The 12513-nt window shown below is 42.1% G+C and overlaps 8 non-coding genes across 8 annotated transcripts; 5 read left to right on the top strand and 3 right to left on the bottom strand.

Moving 5' to 3' along the window:
- Positions 1 to 55: 55 nt before the first annotated feature.
- On the top strand, positions 56 to 128 carry TRNAM-CAU (transfer RNA methionine (anticodon CAU)). The gene has a single exon. It is a non-coding gene; the product is annotated as a tRNA-Met (tRNA).
- A 2559-nt stretch (positions 129 to 2687) lies between these two features.
- Positions 2688 to 2759, bottom strand: TRNAE-UUC (transfer RNA glutamic acid (anticodon UUC)). Its single transcript has one exon. It is a non-coding gene; the product is annotated as a tRNA-Glu (tRNA).
- An 88-nt stretch (positions 2760 to 2847) lies between these two features.
- Positions 2848 to 2920, top strand: TRNAM-CAU (transfer RNA methionine (anticodon CAU)). The gene has a single exon. It is a non-coding gene; the product is annotated as a tRNA-Met (tRNA).
- Positions 2921 to 4857: 1937 nt separating this feature from the next.
- Positions 4858 to 4929, bottom strand: TRNAE-UUC (transfer RNA glutamic acid (anticodon UUC)). The gene has a single exon. It is a non-coding gene; the product is annotated as a tRNA-Glu (tRNA).
- Positions 4930 to 5017: 88 nt separating this feature from the next.
- Positions 5018 to 5090, top strand: TRNAM-CAU (transfer RNA methionine (anticodon CAU)). The gene has a single exon. It is a non-coding gene; the product is annotated as a tRNA-Met (tRNA).
- A 2568-nt stretch (positions 5091 to 7658) lies between these two features.
- Positions 7659 to 7730, bottom strand: TRNAE-UUC (transfer RNA glutamic acid (anticodon UUC)). Its single transcript has one exon. It is a non-coding gene; the product is annotated as a tRNA-Glu (tRNA).
- An 88-nt stretch (positions 7731 to 7818) lies between these two features.
- On the top strand, positions 7819 to 7891 carry TRNAM-CAU (transfer RNA methionine (anticodon CAU)). The gene has a single exon. It is a non-coding gene; the product is annotated as a tRNA-Met (tRNA).
- A 2719-nt stretch (positions 7892 to 10610) lies between these two features.
- TRNAM-CAU (transfer RNA methionine (anticodon CAU)) lies at positions 10611 to 10683 on the top strand. Its single transcript has one exon. It is a non-coding gene; the product is annotated as a tRNA-Met (tRNA).
- Positions 10684 to 12513: the final 1830 nt, after the last annotated feature.

The raw sequence follows: 12513 nt of genomic DNA, 5'->3' as shown, positions 1-12513 counted from the left end.
AAAATCAGCTCGGGGGCTTGCACAAGAAACGTCTGCAGATTGGCACGTGCATCTTACCTCGTTAGCGCAGTAGGTAGCGCGTCAGTCTCATAATCTGAAGGTCGTGAGTTCGATACTCACACGGGGCAGCGGGCTCCTCTTTTCCGAAGAGATTTTGTCAAAAACTTAGAACTTTCCTGTTCATTTCTAACACGTTTCTGATAAGTAAGGATTTGTGAACCCAAATGACACATGGGATGCTGGTTCTCTTGACCCGTTTGCTGTATAAAGAGGCAGATGAGAGTGATTTGAGCTATGAAAAAAAATTAAATCTTGTGCCAAAGGTCGTCACAATGAATGTAACCAAAAGCTGGTGTTCAGAATGATTGACAGCTAAGCGCAAAATCTACCTGAAATACTTTTGTCTGAAAAACACCCGCGTCAGTCTCATAATCTGAAGGTCGTAAGTTCGATCCTCACACGGGGCAGCAGGCTCCTCTTTTCCGAAGAGATTTTGTCAAAAACTTAGAACTTTCCCTTTCAGTTCTAACACGTTTCTGATAAGTAAGGATTTGTGAACCCAAATGACAGATGGGACACATGGGTTGCTGTTTCTCTTGACCCGTTTGCTGTATAAAGAGGCAGATGAGAGTGATTTGAGCTGTTTGACAGCTAAGCGCAAAATCTACCTGAAATACTTTTGTCTGAAAAACACCCGTCAGTAGCGAGCGCGTCAGTCTCATATTCTGAAGTTCGTGAGTTCGATACTCACACGGGGCAGCGGGCTCCTCTTTTCCGAAGAGATTTTGTCAAAAACTTAGAACTTTCCTGTTCATTTCTAACACGTTTCTGATAAGTAAGGATTTGTGAACCCAAATGACACATGGGATGCTGGTTCTCTTGACCCGTTTGCTGTATAAAGAGGCAGATGAGAGTGATTTGAGCTATGAAAAAAAATTAAATCTTGTGCCAAAGGTCGTCACAATGAATGTAACCAAAAGCTGGTGTTCAGAATGATTGACAGCTAAGCGCAAAATCTACCTGAAATACTTTTGTCTGAAAAACACCTGCGTCAGTCTCATAATCTGAAGGTCGTGAGTTCGATCCTCACACGGGGCAGCAGGCTCCTCTTTTCCGAAGAGATTTTGTCAAAAACTTAGAACTTTCCCTTTCAGTTCTAACACGTTTCTGATAAGTAAGGATTTGTGAACCCAAATGACAGATGGGACACATGGGTTGCTGTTTCTCTTGACCCGTTTGCTGTATAAAGAGGCAGATGAGAGTGATTTGAGCTGTTTGACAGCTAAGCGCAAAATCTACCTGAAATACTTTTGTCTGAAAAACACCCGTCAGTAGCGAGCGCGTCAGTCTCATATTCTGAAGTTCGTGAGTTCGATCCTCACATGGGGAAGCGGTACCCTCTTTTCTGAAGAGATTCTGTCACCAAATTAGAACTTTCCCTTTCAGATTTAAAATGTTTCTGATAAGTAAGAATTTGCGAACCCAAATGACAGACAGGACACATGGGTTGTTGATTCTCTTGACACGTTTGCTGTAAAAGGGGCTAGTTGAGATTGATTTGAGCTATGAAACCAAATTAAATCTTGTGCCAAAGTTCATCACAACGAACGGACCAAAAGATGGCGTTCAGAATTTTCGACAGCTTAACGCAAATTCTACCTGAAATACTTTTGTCTGAAAAACACCTTTGTCTTTGAATGTTGGTGGCAGTACAGAAAAGTACATTCCCATACCGGGAGTTGAACCCGGCCCGCCTGGCTGAGAACCAGGAATCCTAACCGCTAGACCATATGGGAAAAGATGTGCTGTCTTATCAGTGACAATCTGAAAAAAAATAAGTTTTCTACTTGGCACAAGCAACTTCTGCAGTTCTATTTGCGCAGCTTGCCTCGTTAACACAGTTGTAAGCAAATCAGTGTCATAAGCTGAAAGATGAACGTTCGATTCTTAGACGGGGTACTGGTCCCTCGTTTTCTCAATCGATTCTGTCTCCATCTTGGCTACAGGGCCACAGATTTTTCCGATTCAGTACCAAAACATAACCAATTTAGTTCCTAAACTGTTTCCACGTACAAGGCATGGGGCAGCTTTTGAATGTGTGTACTAGTTCCAAAGGAGTGTCACTCCCATAGCAGGAAGTAAACCAGTCGACCAGGGATACTAGGTCCTATCCACTTTTCCACGTGGGACAAGTTATACACTAAGCAGCAAGATAAATTTAAAAAAAAAAAAAAAGAAGTTTTTGCTCTGATTAAATAGCTTTTACATCACAAAAGAAAAAAGTTGCCACATGAGCATGGTACTTAGCACGTCAGTTGGTAATCTGAAGTTCATGAGGTTTTTTCCTCACACGTGGAACTATTCTCCCCCCTTTTCTTGGGATATTGTGTCACCCACTCAGAACTTTCTCACTGAAACATTTCCGATTCGAAAGGAAACAGGAGCCTTAGTGACAGACAGAACACATGGATTGTTGCGTCCCTTGACGCTTTGGAGTAATAAGGTGTAGTTGAGAATGGTTTAAGCTATGAAACAAAATGAAATCTTGTGCTAAAGGTCAGTAAGAGCCACAAATACCCTGATGTTCAGCATTTTTGACTGCAAAGTACAAAATCTACCTGAAATATTATTGTCTGGAAAATACATTTCTGTCTTTGATTGTTGGCAGTAGTACAGTAAAAGGTGCGTTCCCATACCGGGAGTCGAACCCGGGCCGCGTGGGTGAAAACCAGGAATCCTAACCGCTAGACCATATGGGAATGGATAGCTACACACTGAGGTATCTATTGAAAAAAATCAGCTCGGGGGCTTGCACAAGAAACGTCTGCAGATTGGCACGTGCATCTTACCTCGTTAGCGCAGTAGGTAGCGCGTCAGTCTCATAATCTGAAGGTCGTGAGTTCGATACTCACACGGGGCAGCGGGCTCCTCTTTTCCGAAGAGATTTTGTCAAAAACTTAGAACTTTCCTGTTCATTTCTAACACGTTTCTGATAAGTAAGGATTTGTGAACCCAAATGACACATGGGATGCTGGTTCTCTTGACCCGTTTGCTGTATAAAGAGGCAGATGAGAGTGATTTGAGCTATGAAAAAAAATTAAATCTTGTGCCAAAGGTCGTCACAATGAATGTAACCAAAAGCTGGTGTTCAGAATGATTGACAGCTAAGCGCAAAATCTACCTGAAATACTTTTGTCTGAAAAACACCCGCGTCAGTCTCATAATCTGAAGGTCGTGAGTTCGATCCTCACACGGGGCAGCAGGCTCCTCTTTTCCGAAGAGATTTTGTCAAAAACTTAGAACTTTCCCTTTCAGTTCTAACACGTTTCTGATAAGTAAGGATTTGTGAACCCAAATGACAGATGGGACACATGGGTTGCTGTTTCTCTTGACCCGTTTGCTGTATAAAGAGGCAGATGAGAGTGATTTGAGCTGTTTGACAGCTAAGCGCAAAATCTACCTGAAATACTTTTGTCTGAAAAACACCCGTCAGTAGCGAGCGCGTCAGTCTCATATTCTGAAGTTCGTGAGTTCGATCCTCACATGGGGAAGCGGTACCCTCTTTTCTGAAGAGATTCTGTCACCAAATTAGAACTTTCCCTTTCAGATTTAAAATGTTTCTGATAAGTAAGAATTTGCGAACCCAAATGACAGACAGGACACATGGGTTGTTGATTCTCTTGACACGTTTGCTGTAAAAGGGGCTAGTTGAGATTGATTTGAGCTATGAAACCAAATTAAATCTTGTGCCAAAGTTCATCACAACGAACGGACCAAAAGATGGCGTTCAGAATTTTCGACAGCTTAACGCAAATTCTACCTGAAATACTTTTGTCTGAAAAACACCTTTGTCTTTGAATGTTGGTGGCAGTACAGAAAAGTACATTCCCATACCGGGAGTTGAACCCGGCCCGCCTGGCTGAGAACCAGGAATCCTAACCGCTAGACCATATGGGAAAAGATGTGCTGTCTTATCAGTGACAATCTGAAAAAAAATAAGTTTTCTACTTGGCACAAGCAACTTCTGCAGTTCTATTTGCGCAGCTTGCCTCGTTAACACAGTTGTAAGCAAATCAGTGTCATAAGCTGAAAGATGAACGTTCGATTCTTAGACGGGGTACTGGTCCCTCGTTTTCTCAATCGATTCTGTCTCCATCTTGGCTACAGGGCCACAGATTTTTCCGATTCAGTACCAAAACATAACCAATTTAGTTCCTAAACTGTTTCCACGTACAAGGCATGGGGCAGCTTTTGAATGTGTGTACTAGTTCCAAAGGAGTGTCACTCCCATAGCAGGAAGTAAACCAGTCGACCAGGGATACTAGGTCCTATCCACTTTTCCACATGGGACAAGTTATACACTAAGCAGCAAGATAAATTTAAAAAAAAAAAAAAAAAAAAAAAAGAAGTTTTTGCTCTGATTAAATAGCTTTTACATCACAAAAGAAAAAAGTTGCCACATGAGCATGGTACTTAGCACGTCAGTTGGTAATCTGAAGTTCATGAGGTTTTTTCCTCACACGTGGAACTATTCTCCCCCCTTTTCTTGGGATATTGTGTCACCCACTCAGAACTTTCTCACTGAAACATTTCCGATTCGAAAGGAAACAGGAGCCTTAGTGACAGACAGAACACATGGATTGTTGCGTCCCTTGACGCTTTGGAGTAATAAGGTGTAGTTGAGAATGGTTTAAGCTATGAAACAAAATGAAATCTTGTGCTAAAGGTCAGTAAGAGCCACAAATACCCTGATGTTCAGCATTTTTGACTGCAAAGTACAAAATCTACCTGAAATATTATTGTCTGGAAAATACATTTCTGTCTTTGATTGTTGGCAGTAGTACAGTAAAAGGTGCGTTCCCATACCGGGAGTCGAACCCGGGCCGCCTGGGTGAAAACCAGGAATCCTAACCGCTAGACCATATGGGAATGGATAGCTACACACTGAGGTATCTATTGAAAAAAATCAGCTCGGGGGCTTGCACAAGAAACGTCTGCAGATTGGCACGTGCATCTTACCTCGTTAGCGCAGTAGGTAGCGCGTCAGTCTCATAATCTGAAGGTCGTGAGTTCGATACTCACACGGGGCAGCGGGCTCCTCTTTTCCGAAGAGATTTTGTCAAAAACTTAGAACTTTCCTGTTCATTTCTAACACGTTTCTGATAAGTAAGGATTTGTGAACCCAAATGACACATGGGATGCTGGTTCTCTTGACCCGTTTGCTGTATAAAGAGGCAGATGAGAGTGATTTGAGCTATGAAAAAAAATTAAATCTTGTGCCAAAGGTCGTCACAATGAATGTAACCAAAAGCTGGTGTTCAGAATGATTGACAGCTAAGCGCAAAATCTACCTGAAATACTTTTGTCTGAAAAACACCCGCGTCAGTCTCATAATCTGAAGGTCGTAAGTTCGATCCTCACACGGGGCAGCAGGCTCCTCTTTTCCGAAGAGATTTTGTCAAAAACTTAGAACTTTCCCTTTCAGTTCTAACACGTTTCTGATAAGTAAGGATTTGTGAACCCAAATGACAGATGGGACACATGGGTTGCTGTTTCTCTTGACCCGTTTGCTGTATAAAGAGGCAGATGAGAGTGATTTGAGCTGTTTGACAGCTAAGCGCAAAATCTACCTGAAATACTTTTGTCTGAAAAACACCCGTCAGTAGCGAGCGCGTCAGTCTCATATTCTGAAGTTCGTGAGTTCGATACTCACACGGGGCAGCGGGCTCCTCTTTTCCGAAGAGATTTTGTCAAAAACTTAGAACTTTCCTGTTCATTTCTAACACGTTTCTGATAAGTAAGGATTTGTGAACCCAAATGACACATGGGATGCTGGTTCTCTTGACCCGTTTGCTGTATAAAGAGGCAGATGAGAGTGATTTGAGCTATGAAAAAAAATTAAATCTTGTGCCAAAGGTCGTCACAATGAATGTAACCAAAAGCTGGTGTTCAGAATGATTGACAGCTAAGCGCAAAATCTACCTGAAATACTTTTGTCTGAAAAACACCCGCGTCAGTCTCATAATCTGAAGGTCGTGAGTTCGATCCTCACACGGGGCAGCAGGCTCCTCTTTTCCGAAGAGATTTTGTCAAAAACTTAGAACTTTCCCTTTCAGTTCTAACACGTTTCTGATAAGTAAGGATTTGTGAACCCAAATGACAGATGGGACACATGGGTTGCTGTTTCTCTTGACCCGTTTGCTGTATAAAGAGGCAGATGAGAGTGATTTGAGCTGTTTGACAGCTAAGCGCAAAATCTACCTGAAATACTTTTGTCTGAAAAACACCCGTCAGTAGCGAGCGCGTCAGTCTCATATTCTGAAGTTCGTGAGTTCGATCCTCACATGGGGAAGCGGTACCCTCTTTTCTGAAGAGATTCTGTCACCAAATTAGAACTTTCCCTTTCAGATTTAAAATGTTTCTGATAAGTAAGAATTTGCGAACCCAAATGACAGACAGGACACATGGGTTGTTGATTCTCTTGACACGTTTGCTGTAAAAGGGGCTAGTTGAGATTGATTTGAGCTATGAAACCAAATTAAATCTTGTGCCAAAGTTCATCACAACGAACGGACCAAAAGATGGCGTTCAGAATTTTCGACAGCTTAACGCAAATTCTACCTGAAATACTTTTGTCTGAAAAACACCTTTGTCTTTGAATGTTGGTGGCAGTACAGAAAAGTACATTCCCATACCGGGAGTTGAACCCGGCCCGCCTGGCTGAGAACCAGGAATCCTAACCGCTAGACCATATGGGAAAAGATGTGCTGTCTTATCAGTGACAATCTGAAAAAAAATAAGTTTTCTACTTGGCACAAGCAACTTCTGCAGTTCTATTTGCGCAGCTTGCCTCGTTAACACAGTTGTAAGCAAATCAGTGTCATAAGCTGAAAGATGAACGTTCGATTCTTAGACGGGGTACTGGTCCCTCGTTTTCTCAATCGATTCTGTCTCCATCTTGGCTACAGGGCCACAGATTTTTCCGATTCAGTACCAAAACATAACCAATTTAGTTCCTAAACTGTTTCCACGTACAAGGCATGGGGCAGCTTTTGAATGTGTGTACTAGTTCCAAAGGAGTGTCACTCCCATAGCAGGAAGTAAACCAGTCGACCAGGGATACTAGGTCCTATCCACTTTTCCACGTGGGACAAGTTATACACTAAGCAGCAAGATAAATTTAAAAAAAAAAAAAAAAAAAAAAAAGAAGTTTTTGCTCTGATTAAATAGCTTTTACATCACAAAAGAAAAAAGTTGCCACATGAGCATGGTACTTAGCACGTCAGTTGGTAATCTGAAGTTCATGAGGTTTTTTCCTCACACGTGGAACTATTCTCCCCCCTTTTCTTGGGATATTGTGTCACCCACTCAGAACTTTCTCACTGAAACATTTCCGATTCGAAAGGAAACAGGAGCCTTAGTGACAGACAGAACACATGGATTGTTGCGTCCCTTGACGCTTTGGAGTAATAAGGTGTAGTTGAGAATGGTTTAAGCTATGAAACAAAATGAAATCTTGTGCTAAAGGTCAGTAAGAGCCACAAATACCCTGATGTTCAGCATTTTTGACTGCAAAGTACAAAATCTACCTGAAATATTATTGTCTGGAAAATACATTTCTGTCTTTGATTGTTGGCAGTAGTACAGTAAAAGGTGCGTTCCCATACCGGGAGTCGAACCCGGGCCGCCTGGGTGAAAACCAGAAATCCTAACCGCTAGACCATATGGGAATGGATAGCTACACACTGAGGTATCTATTGAAAAAAATCAGCTCGGGGGCTTGCACAAGAAACGTCTGCAGATTGGCACGTGCATCTTACCTCGTTAGCGCAGTAGGTAGCGCGTCAGTCTCATAATCTGAAGGTCGTGAGTTCGATACTCACACGGGGCAGCGGGCTCCTCTTTTCCGAAGAGATTTTGTCAAAAACTTAGAACTTTCCTGTTCATTTCTAACACGTTTCTGATAAGTAAGGATTTGTGAACCCAAATGACACATGGGATGCTGGTTCTCTTGACCCGTTTGCTGTATAAAGAGGCAGATGAGAGTGATTTGAGCTATGAAAAAAAATTAAATCTTGTGCCAAAGGTCGTCACAATGAATGTAACCAAAAGCTGGTGTTCAGAATGATTGACAGCTAAGCGCAAAATCTACCTGAAATACTTTTGTCTGAAAAACACCCGCGTCAGTCTCATAATCTGAAGGTCGTAAGTTCGATCCTCACACGGGGCAGCAGGCTCCTCTTTTCCGAAGAGATTTTGTCAAAAACTTAGAACTTTCCCTTTCAGTTCTAACACGTTTCTGATAAGTAAGGATTTGTGAACCCAAATGACAGATGGGACACATGGGTTGCTGTTTCTCTTGACCCGTTTGCTGTATAAAGAGGCAGATGAGAGTGATTTGAGCTGTTTGACAGCTAAGCGCAAAATCTACCTGAAATACTTTTGTCTGAAAAACACCCGTCAGTAGCGAGCGCGTCAGTCTCATATTCTGAAGTTCGTGAGTTCGATACTCACACGGGGCAGCGGGCTCCTCTTTTCCGAAGAGATTTTGTCAAAAACTTAGAACTTTCCTGTTCATTTCTAACACGTTTCTGATAAGTAAGGATTTGTGAACCCAAATGACACATGGGATGCTGGTTCTCTTGACCCGTTTGCTGTATAAAGAGGCAGATGAGAGTGATTTGAGCTATGAAAAAAAATTAAATCTTGTGCCAAAGGTCGTCACAATGAATGTAACCAAAAGCTGGTGTTCAGAATGATTGACAGCTAAGCGCAAAATCTACCTGAAATACTTTTGTCTGAAAAACACCTGCGTCAGTCTCATAATCTGAAGGTCGTGAGTTCGATCCTCACACGGGGCAGCAGGCTCCTCTTTTCCGAAGAGATTTTGTCAAAAACTTAGAACTTTCCCTTTCAGTTCTAACACGTTTCTGATAAGTAAGGATTTGTGAACCCAAATGACAGATGGGACACATGGGTTGCTGTTTCTCTTGACCCGTTTGCTGTATAAAGAGGCAGATGAGAGTGATTTGAGCTGTTTGACAGCTAAGCGCAAAATCTACCTGAAATACTTTTGTCTGAAAAACACCCGTCAGTAGCGAGCGCGTCAGTCTCATATTCTGAAGTTCGTGAGTTCGATCCTCACATGGGGAAGCGGTACCCTCTTTTCTGAAGAGATTCTGTCACCAAATTAGAACTTTCCCTTTCAGATTTAAAATGTTTCTGATAAGTAAGAATTTGCGAACCCAAATGACAGACAGGACACATGGGTTGTTGATTCTCTTGACACGTTTGCTGTAAAAGGGGCTAGTTGAGATTGATTTGAGCTATGAAACCAAATTAAATCTTGTGCCAAAGTTCATCACAACGAACGGACCAAAAGATGGCGTTCAGAATTTTCGACAGCTTAACGCAAATTCTACCTGAAATACTTTTGTCTGAAAAACACCTTTGTCTTTGAATGTTGGTGGCAGTACAGAAAAGTACATTCCCATACCGGGAGTTGAACCCGGCCCGCCTGGCTGAGAACCAGGAATCCTAACCGCTAGACCATATGGGAAAAGATGTGCTGTCTTATCAGTGACAATCTGAAAAAAAATAAGTTTTCTACTTGGCACAAGCAACTTCTGCAGTTCTATTTGCGCAGCTTGCCTCGTTAACACAGTTGTAAGCAAATCAGTGTCATAAGCTGAAAGATGAACGTTCGATTCTTAGACGGGGTACTGGTCCCTCGTTTTCTCAATCGATTCTGTCTCCATCTTGGCTACAGGGCCACAGATTTTTCCGATTCAGTACCAAAACATAACCAATTTAGTTCCTAAACTGTTTCCACGTACAAGGCATGGGGCAGCTTTTGAATGTGTGTACTAGTTCCAAAGGAGTGTCACTCCCATAGCAGGAAGTAAACCAGTCGACCAGGGATACTAGGTCCTATCCACTTTTCCACGTGGGACAAGTTATACACTAAGCAGCAAGATAAATTTAAAAAAAAAAAAAAAGAAGTTTTTGCTCTGATTAAATAGCTTTTACATCACAAAAGAAAAAAGTTGCCACATGAGCATGGTACTTAGCACGTCAGTTGGTAATCTGAAGTTCATGAGGTTTTTTCCTCACACGTGGAACTATTCTCCCCCCTTTTCTTGGGATATTGTGTCACCCACTCAGAACTTTCTCACTGAAACATTTCCGATTCGAAAGGAAACAGGAGCCTTAGTGACAGACAGAACACATGGATTGTTGCGTCCCTTGACGCTTTGGAGTAATAAGGTGTAGTTGAGAATGGTTTAAGCTATGAAACAAAATGAAATCTTGTGCTAAAGGTCAGTAAGAGCCACAAATACCCTGATGTTCAGCATTTTTGACTGCAAAGTACAAAATCTACCTGAAATATTATTGTCTGGAAAATACATTTCTGTCTTTGATTGTTGGCAGTAGTACAGTAAAAGGTGCGTTCCCATACCGGGAGTCGAACCCGGGCCGTGTGGGTGAAAACCAGGAATCCTAACCGCTAGACCATATGGGAATGGATAGCTACACACTGAGGTATCTATTGAAAAAAATCAGCTCGGGGGCTTGCACAAGAAACGTCTGCAGATTGGCACGTGCATCTTACCTCGTTAGCGCAGTAGGTAGCGCGTCAGTCTCATAATCTGAAGGTCGTGAGTTCGATACTCACACGGGGCAGCGGGCTCCTCTTTTCCGAAGAGATTTTGTCAAAAACTTAGAACTTTCCTGTTCATTTCTAACACGTTTCTGATAAGTAAGGATTTGTGAACCCAAATGACACATGGGATGCTGGTTCTCTTGACCCGTTTGCTGTATAAAGAGGCAGATGAGAGTGATTTGAGCTATGAAAAAAAATTAAATCTTGTGCCAAAGGTCGTCACAATGAATGTAACCAAAAGCTGGTGTTCAGAATGATTGACAGCTAAGCGCAAAATCTACCTGAAATACTTTTGTCTGAAAAACACCCGCGTCAGTCTCATAATCTGAAGGTCGTGAGTTCGATCCTCACACGGGGCAGCAGGCTCCTCTTTTCCGAAGAGATTTTGTCAAAAACTTAGAACTTTCCCTTTCAGTTCTAACACGTTTCTGATAAGTAAGGATTTGTGAACCCAAATGACAGATGGGACACATGGGTTGCTGTTTCTCTTGACCCGTTTGCTGTATAAAGAGGCAGATGAGAGTGATTTGAGCTGTTTGACAGCTAAGCGCAAAATCTACCTGAAATACTTTTGTCTGAAAAACACCCGTCAGTAGCGAGCGCGTCAGTCTCATATTCTGAAGTTCGTGAGTTCGATCCTCACATGGGGAAGCGGTACCCTCTTTTCTGAAGAGATTCTGTCACCAAATTAGAACTTTCCCTTTCAGATTTAAAATGTTTCTGATAAGTAAGAATTTGCGAACCCAAATGACAGACAGGACACATGGGTTGTTGATTCTCTTGACACGTTTGCTGTAAAAGGGGCTAGTTGAGATTGATTTGAGCTATGAAACCAAATTAAATCTTGTGCCAAAGTTCATCACAACGAACGGACCAAAAGATGGCGTTCAGAATTTTCGACAGCTTAACGCAAATTCTACCTGAAATACTTTTGTCTGAAAAACACCTTTGTCTTTGAATGTTGGTGGCAGTACAGAAAAGTACATTCCCATACCGGGAGTTGAACCCGGCCCGCCTGGCTGAGAACCAGGAATCCTAACCGCTAGACCATATGGGAAAAGATGTGCTGTCTTATCAGTGACAATCTGAAAAAAAATAAGTTTTCTACTTGGCACAAGCAACTTCTGCAGTTCTATTTGCGCAGCTTGCCTCGTTAACACAGTTGTAAGCAAATCAGTGTCATAAGCTGAAAGATGAACGTTCGATTCTTAGACGGGGTACTGGTCCCTCGTTTTCTCAATCGATTCTGTCTCCATCTTGGCTACAGGGCCACAGATTTTTCCGATTCAGTACCAAAACATAACCAATTTAGTTCCTAAACTGTTTCCACGTACAAGGCATGGGGCAGCTTTTGAATGTGTGTACTAGTTCCAAAGGAGTGTCACTCCCATAGCAGGAAGTAAACCAGTCGACCAGGGATACTAGGTCCTATCCACTTTTCCACGTGGGACAAGTTATACACTAAGCAGCAAGATAAATTTAAAAAAAAAAAAAAAAAAAAAAAAGAAGTTTTTGCTCTGATTAAATAGCTTTTACATCACAAAAGAAAAAAGTTGCCACATGAGCATGGTACTTAGCACGTCAGTTGGTAATCTGAAGTTCATGAGGTTTTTTCCTCACACGTGGAACTATTCTCCCCCCTTTTCTTGGGATATTGTGTCACCCACTCAGAACTTTCTCACTGAAACATTTCCGATTCGAAAGGAAACAGGAGCCTTAGTGACAGACAGAACACATGGATTGTTGCGTCCCTTGACGCTTTGGAGTAATAAGGTGTAGTTGAGAATGGTTTAAGCTATGAAACAAAATGAAATCTTGTGCTAAAGGTCAGTAAGAGCCACAAATACCCT

The sequence above is a fragment of the Dendrobates tinctorius genome, unplaced genomic scaffold, assembly GCF_039654945.1.
Source record: "Dendrobates tinctorius isolate UK_male_01 unplaced genomic scaffold, ASM3965494v1 ptg000272l, whole genome shotgun sequence".
NCBI lineage: Eukaryota > Metazoa > Chordata > Amphibia > Anura > Dendrobatidae > Dendrobates > Dendrobates tinctorius.
The sequence above is the reverse complement of the archived record's forward strand: the minus strand, read 5'-3'. Positions and strand labels throughout refer to the sequence as shown.